The 8,439-nt window shown below is 42.7% G+C and overlaps 1 protein-coding gene across 6 annotated transcripts in view; it reads right to left on the reverse strand.

Moving 5' to 3' along the window:
- SLC41A2 (solute carrier family 41 member 2) overlaps positions 1 to 8,086 on the reverse strand; it is a 128,811-nt gene extending 120,725 nt beyond the window's left edge. For 2 of the 6 annotated variants that reach the window (XM_065938411.1, XM_065938370.1), the window contains exon 1: positions 7,585 to 7,721. The gene's annotated coding sequence lies outside the window, so the exon portion shown is untranslated. Of the gene's footprint in view, positions 1 to 7,584; positions 7,862 to 8,067 lie in introns of those variants that run through there. The other 4 variants (XM_065938408.1, XM_065938381.1, XM_065938412.1 and 1 more) reach the window with 4 other exon arrangements.
- Positions 8,087 to 8,439: the final 353 nt, after the last annotated feature.

The following is an 8,439-nucleotide window of genomic DNA, read 5'->3' on the forward strand; positions in this document are numbered from 1 at the left end:
GTGGGGGGAACATGGTAATATTTTCACTTTTTAAATGTCACATATTTTTATATTATTTGAACTGTTGTTTATATTGAGCATGTTTTACTTTTTAGACTTTAAAAATAAATAAGACACCATTGCTCCAAAAAAAGCATTTTTTTAATGGTTCAATTTCTTCAAGTGGATTGCTACATTTTAATGAATCACTTCCTTATAATTGCAGGATATCTTTTTAACTAAATTACATTGCAATGAAAATGAACATCTCTGTACATAAGACTTTCCCATATTTAGAATGATTTGCTTAGGATAAATTTATACAAGTTAGTGGTTTCCATTTAAGTTCTATAATACATGGCTTAAAATAAGACTCTCTAGAACACACAAAAAATACAAAATTCAATGAGTATTTTTTAAAAGCCATTCTATAGTAGCAAGATTTTGAGTCCAGCATTCATGTTTAAGATACATAAAATCTAATTTATCAAAGTAATCAGCAAAGTTCCCACATCTCAAAAAATGTATTAAAGAGAAATCTGAAACAGAACTTGAAAGTGCTCTACCTTTCATGAATTTTTCATAACTTCTCTTGCCACTTATCAAAACCATACACTGAAAGAATCTTTCTTCACAGTTGGGTTTCACAATCTAATCCTGTGAAGTCACAGTACTGTGACAGTATAATCATTCTCTGGCAACAAACTAACATCATTAAATTCTTATTTGGAAGTTCTATGGGGTATAAGGATGTTCTATTTTTACTACTAAGATCAAAATCTATTTTGTGTTGCCTCGCCATTAAGCTCCTATGACTGATACATCTTGACCTAATTTATTCTCTTGTTCCCAGCCATCTTTATAAAACTACCTTTTGGTGAGGGCTCAGAGAATGCCTGTCTGTTCAAACAGAATATAAATGGCTGCTGCCTGTAAATAATTGTTTAAAGCTCTGTACTTCTTGGAAGGAGAAACCCCAAAGTCAGAAAGTGTGGTGTTCTTTTTCTTATCTCTATTACTGTTTTAACATAACATAAGAGTACTTTTTGCTAAATTATCTTTTAAATAAGTGAATGGGGTTCCATCACTAAGGTTTCCAACTGGGCAAAAGGAATTTCTAATAAACCCTTTTCCTTTCTTCCAAAAGTCAATTCCAAGGATTGCTAGACATCAAGGTCATTCCTACTAATATGTAAAAGCTCTAAAAGCAAGGATGGCTGGAAATATCAAGGTCATGTCTACTACTATGTGACAGTTCTAATATGAAGGGTACTCAGACTCTTATCAGCAAGGATCTGCTTAGTCCCTGATGGGCATGGGGCACTATGCTTCCGTGTGAACAAGACAGAAGAAAGATCTGCTCTCATGGGTCTCTCTCTCTTGGTGCACAGGCATGTTTGTGAACCACAAATCTTTATGAAAGGAGAAGTTCCAATATCAAAAACAGAAACATGTTTTAGAAGAAAGAGACTGGAACCAGATTTTGGAATACCTGTCAAGGCCAAGGAAGGTGGAGTTTATGTTTAAATAACAGAAACCTAGGTATTCAAAAGGATCCTTAGAAAATATTAAACTATGCAGGTGCTGACTAAAACTTTTGGATGGCTTCTCATTTCCTGTAAGAGAAATTCAAAATCTTTAAAAGAAAATCTTGAAAAGGGTAACTAAATCTTGTGTCGTCATCCCCACCTACCCAAGATCTTGGGTTGTGGTCACACTGCACTTGTTTCCTCTATTGTAGGGATTTTCAAACTTTTATACATTGTCACTTAGTAAAATATCAATATATGACACATTTATTTTTTATTTTATTTCTTTTTAAAAACATGCAGGTTACAACCACTAAACTGATTTTATAATCTGGTCAGTGCTTAGGTACTGCAGTTTGAAAAATACTACTTTAGCATATACCACACTCTCGAGCTTCCCACGTGGCACTAGTGTTAAAGAACCCATCTGCCAATACAGGAAATGCAGGAGACGCGGGTTTGATCCCTGGGCCACGAAGACCCCCTGAAGGAGGGCATGGCACCCCACTCCAGTCTTCTAGCCTGGAGAATCCCATGGACAGAGGAGCCTGCTGGGGTTTTACAGTCCATGGGGATGCAGAGAGTCAGACACGACTGAAGCACTTAGCACGCATGCACTCCCTCTCTCACTTCCAGGTCTTTCCACGAATTCTTTCTGCCCAAAACATTCTTGCTCAACTTCATTCTTTCCTTTTTTCTGGCTACTTCCTATTCTCCTTTGTGACCTGAGCTCGTAAACATCACTTCCCTGACCCTCTTAGATTAGTTCTCTGTCTTCTGCGTTCCTAATACTCTATGCTTTCTAATGTTCATTAAGCTTTACTGTAATTGTACAAGGCCTGTCTTTCTAAGATGTAAATCCCATGAGGATCAGGACACATTCTTGTTCATTGCTGAATCCTGAGAGCCACACCCAGTCCCTACTACAGAGCAGGCCCTCAATCAATGTTTGAAGAGTAAAACAGGTGAGGAAATGGACTTGAATAATCTATACATTAATATTTACCCACATGATGAAATGAGCACCCACTTAAAAACTGTTAAGAGGTTTAGCTAGTTCCAAAGAAAATATATGCTCAGTTCCAACTGTATAAATGGTGATTAGGCTCCTAAACTAGCCTGCAAAATACTATTACCCACACACACACTTAACTGCTGAGAGGACAGCTGCTGATTTCCCTCTCTGCCAGGACAATAGAACTTTCACTCCTCTAAGTAGGAGAAAACAGGATTAAAGGGACACTGTGCTTTCTCCCTATTTTATCAGTTAGTTCCTCCTAGAGCAAAGTGGACTTCCCTGGTGTCTCAAACAGTAAAGAGTCTGCCTACAATTCGGTAGACCCAGGTTCGATCCCTGAGTCAGGAAGATCCTCTGGAGAAGGAAATGGCAATCCACTCCAGTACTCTTGCCTGGAAAATCCCACGGACAGAGGAGCGTGGTAGGCTACAGTCCATGGGGTCACAAACAGTCAGACATGACTGAACAACTTCACGTCACTCTTTAGAGCAAAGTGACTTAGCTAATGGCTGAGATGAGATTAGCTAGCTAGTGGAGGGCTTCCCTTGGGGCTCAGATGGTATAGATAGCTAGTGGAAAGCCACTGCATAGCACCAGGAGCTCAGATCTGTGATAACCTAGAGGGTGGGGATGGGGATGGGAGAGGAAGATTCAAGAGGGAGGCGATATATGTATTCATATAGCTGATTCACTTTGTTGTATAGCAGAGAATAATACAACATTGTAAAGCAATTATACGCCAATAAAAAATAATAATGAAAAAAAAAAAAGAATAAAGGTCAATATTCCAGACAGGCCCCGCCTCTGAGCTCTCACTGGTTCTTGAATCTATCTGTCTTCAAGAAGAGAAAGTTTTCCTTTCCCTTCCAACTCGTATGAGGAAATCTTTCTGAGACAGGGCTTTCTGTACCTGCGGGAGAGACCTGCAGTTTTTTAGGTGCCAGACAAACATCTGGGCAGATAAAACAAGAAGGAACAGAATAAATATGAGTTTAAGCTAAACTCTCCAAACCAGCTTTACCAGAAATGAAAAATTAAACTGTATTTTAATAGTACTATAATTCTCATCTGGCTTCATGAATCTGATCTCAATCTGAAAAATCTGGAGACAGAAGAGATGTAATCAGGAATAGTAACAACAGTCATCCCAGTCTGATTTCTGGGTCCCAGAGAACATACAGGAGCAAGGTGGGACAAAAGGGAAGGGAATAAGGTTTCTTCCACTTCCCCTCTCGAATTTTTCTGGGGCAAAAGTGTCTAAACAAGTTGAATCTATCTTTGTATACTACAACCTTCCCTTCCAAATTCTCATTCTCGCTTCTCTTTTTCTCATCTTCCAAATCCCCTTATGCTGCCCAAAGATTTTCATTTTCAACACCCACACTTCTAGAAATAAGCAAATTTTCTCAAACCTCCAAAATGTTCCTTGAGCCCATACCACTAACCTCTCCTCTCCCTCCTCACACCAAAACTCCCATTTTCTCAGTGCAGCTGATCAGCAGGAAAGCAATCTGACTAAATCCACTCACATTAAGATAAAATAACTGATAGTCCTAACTTTTAAGCCCTCCCAGAAATACATCTGGGCTTCCCTGGTGGCTTAGCAGTAAAGAATCTGCCTGCAGTGAAGGTTCAATCCCTGGGTCAGGAAGATTTCCTGGAGAAGGAAATGGCAACCCACTCCAGTATTCTTGCTTGGGAAATCCCATGGACAGAGGAGCCTGGCGGGCCACAGTCCATGGTGTCACAAGAGTCAGACATGACTGAGTAACTAAACCACCACCACCAGAGATATGTATGTGTTTTATTTTACACACACATACATTTTTAAGCTATAGAAATCTAACCACAGTAATTTCAGAGAAAAGATGAGGGGTGCCTAAAAATTTCCCCAAAAGGAGTCAGGTCTGCTCTGACCAGCTTTCCCAAAGATCATGTCCCCAAAGTTGTTCACACATTTTCCCCAACTTTCAGTCCTTAAGTGACACTAAAAACCCAAGAGGACAGAGAAAGCCAACTTGGGAAGGCATCTATTGCTCCAGGATACTTATTCATTGATTGGGTAAGTCAATGACAATCAACATGAGATTGGATAGGTTATACTTTAAGTATATTTGATAATCATCCCATTAGGTAAAACAAAAACATTCACTCGGGTTATATATTGCAATTATTGCCTCATTCTACTAATGAGGTCAATGAGGCATAACGGGGTGAAATAACATTTCCATTGTTTCAAGCTCAGTAGTTGAAGAACAGGATGGACGGCTCTTCACAGACTTTGAATCGGTTGTTTATCCATTAATTCCACTTGAAAATCTTTAATTTTATTTTCCATAATGTTTATGAAATTTGGTAGTATACTTTAGAACAGTCATATTAGAGTAAAAGAAAAATGACTTGAATTCCTGGGAGGCAAAATCATGTCTTTTTCAGAGGTTTTTGTAAGAAAGACCTAAGTCTGAGATTGAATTTGTGGGCACTCAGAAAAAAACACAAAAACAGGCAAAGTAGCGTTCATTCAGCTCCAAGTGGTTCTTAACTTCAGAGCCATGTAAAATACTTATTTGCCACCCAAATAAGAATAGAGCTATAATAAAGATTACACAAACTTAGGATAATAAGATCTTTCACTTTGCCTGAGAGATACATGAAATTTTAATTGAGGAATTAGTGTTTGCAATTTTTTTTATTAGTTTGCTTAGCTAGCCACTAAAATAAATTACTTGAAATTCAAGTGATAACAGGAACTTTTCAAACCAAGCACAGAATATATGAAAATGCTAACTGGGTGTGGTCTCCCTTGCCTTTCATCATGAACATACTTTTTGTGGCTTTTGTCAAAATTCCAGAAAGGGTAAAGGGTCAGTAAGATTCCCAAGAAATGACAGGGTATTCAGAAAGACTTAAACAGCATTTATTCACCTCCCCCAAGTACAAGCATTATGTTGGTTGGTATTGAGCTGTTTGGTTTTTCAGGTAGTGCTAGCCCCCCAAACCTAGAGTTTTTAACATATAATTCAACAATAAAAAGACAAATAACCCAATTAAGATATGGGCAAAAGATATGAACAGACATTTCTCCAAAGCAGACATGTTTGGTGGGAATGCAAACTAGTACAGCCACTATGGAAAACAGTGTGGAGATTTCTTAAAAAACTGGAAATAGAACTGCCATATGACCCAGCAATACCACTTCTGGGCATACACACTGAGGATACCAGATCTGAAAGAGACACGTGCACCCCAATGTTCATCGCAGCACTGTTTATAATAGCCAGGACATGGAAGCAACCTAGATGCCCATCAGCAGATGAATGGATAAGGAAGCTGTGGTACATAAACACCATGGAATATTACTCAGCCGTTAAAAAGATTTCATTTGAATCAGTTCTAATGAGATGGATGAAACTGGAGTCCATTATACAGAGTGAAATAAGCCAGAAAGATAAAGAACACTACAGCATACTAACACATATATATGGGATTTAGAAAGATGGTAACGATAACCCTATATGCAAAACAGAAAAAGAGACACAGAAGTACAGAACAGACTTTTGAACTCTGTGGGAGAAGGTGAGGGTGGGATGTTTCGAAAGAACAGCATGTATATTATCTATGGTGAAACAGATCACCAGCCCAGGTGGGACGCATGAATCAAGTGCTCGGGCCTGGTGGGCTGGGAAGACCCAGAGGAATCGGGTGGAGAGGGAGGTGGGAGGGGGGATCGGGATGGGGAATACGTGTAACTCTATGGCTGAATCATATCAATGTATGACAAAACCCACTGAAAAATAAAAAAAAAAAAAAAAAAAACAAAGCAGACATGTAAGTGGCCAGTAAGCAAATGAAAAGACACAACATATTTAGCCATAAAAATGCAAATTAACACTATTCCCACTGGAGTGTCTACAATAAAAACTAGTAAATAGTCAATAACAAGTGGTGAGAACGTGGAGAAATTGGAACCCTCATACACTGTTTGATGAGAATGTAAAATGGTGCAGCTACTCTGGAAAAGTTTGCCGGTTTCTTAAAAGTTAAATATATAGACTCAAAACAATGGAAGTCATGTGTCCACCTAAAAACTTGTACACAAATGTTCATAGCAGCATTATTTACAATGACCAAAAACTAGAAACATCCTTAATGTCCATTAACTGAAAACCAGTAAACTGTGATAACGTGGTACACTCATACAACGGACTATTATCCAGCCATAAAAAAGAATTAAGCACCGATGCATTCCACACGTGGATAAACCTTGAAAACATTATGCTATGTGAAGGAAGCCAGACACTAAAAGCCACATAAAGTACGATTCCATTTATATTAAATTTCCACAACAGTCAAATCCTTAGAGACAGAAAGATTAGTGGTTGCCAGGGGGTGGGATAAGGGAATGAGGAATGACTGATAATGGTACAGGGTTTCATTCTGGGGTGATGAAAATGTTCTGTACAGTGGTGATAGTTGCAAAACTTGGTGAAAATACTAAAGACCGTGCTTGAAAAGGATGAATTTTACGGTGTGTGAAGTATATCTCAATTAAAAAAAAAAAATTGTTCATTTACGGAAAGAAATAACATACACATGTAAAGTACCTACAAGTGTATTACATACATATACGTAATCTCTTTCTAAAATTCAACGTCTGGGTTTTTTTTAATTGAGCTATATTTCACATATATAAAGAGAGAAATGAGAGAACACGGCGACACGGAGCAACCGTGACCCCGAAGTCGTGGATCTGGGGTGTGCCCCTCCGCCTGGCAGCGTCCCCATCCTGCTCGCCTTCACCCGTCACTCAGCCCCCACCCGCCGTCTGGTCCAGGGTCAGGGCCGGGGACGACCCACCGCGGCTGCCCGGCTCCGCGGCGGGCGCCCAGGGCCGGCCAGCCCTCCCGCCCAAGGTGGGGCAGCCGCGGCGGGCCGGGCTCGGGCGCTGCCCGCGGGCCCGGAGGGGATACGGACGGCCCCGCCGCTCCCCCTGCCCCGGCCTCCCCGCGTCCTGGCCGCGGGTCTCAAGCCCGTCGCCGCCGCACCTCCCTCCAGTACCTGGGATGCGCCCGAACCCGGCGCCGCGGCCAAAGCCGAGACTTTCCCTCCATATCACCTGCCCGGGAGCGCGGTGCAAGAAGGACCTCGCCTCCTCAGACGCGACCGAGGCACCGGCAGCAGGGACACGGAAGGGGAATTCACCTAGTCCCCCCGGGCGGCGGCTGAGGCGGCTGCCCAGCGCCCGCGGCTCCTTCCTCTCGCGCGCCTCCTCGCGCCGTCCCGGCCGGGAGCTGACAGCCCGGGAGCCGGCGCCCGCGGCCCGCTGGCTCCGCGCCGCCCACCCCGCCCCCGCGCGGCCGCCCCGCGCACGCGCAGCGCCGCCGGCGCCCGAGGGGAAGCGAGAACCTGATGATGTGGCCGCGGGGGTGGCGACCTGCAGCGCCAGCGCCGCCCACTCCTGGACCCTTGGCTGCACCCTGACCGACGCGCTCCGGGAACCTGATCGAGCAGAGCAAAAGGGGAATTTTCATGGGAGCCTACTCAGCAGAGCAGGGCTGCGGCCTTCCTTGTTCGCCAGCCCACTCCATCCCCAGCGCCCCACTGCCCCCGCCGCCCCACATCCACATCGCTGGCTGCTCCTTGGTCCTAACGCTCATATTTATGACTCATGACTTCTGTTCCCAAGCCGGGAGCCTTCTGGTTGGCTGGCTTCGTGTTTTCTTCTCTCGCGCAGACTGGGATTTAAACTGCGCAGAATGGTCCAAGTTTGATCCTAGGTAGGAGAGAAGGGGATTGGCCCCCAAATGGGATGATTAGATTTAGGACAAGTCCCAGCAGTTGGGAGGGTGGTGTTCAAAGCAAAGTGCATGGACCCAGTGGAGGTGGCTGGAATGCCAGACTTTTCAAACTTGC

This window comes from Muntiacus reevesi, chromosome 1 (assembly GCF_963930625.1).
Source record: "Muntiacus reevesi chromosome 1, mMunRee1.1, whole genome shotgun sequence".
Lineage (NCBI taxonomy): Eukaryota > Metazoa > Chordata > Mammalia > Artiodactyla > Cervidae > Muntiacus > Muntiacus reevesi.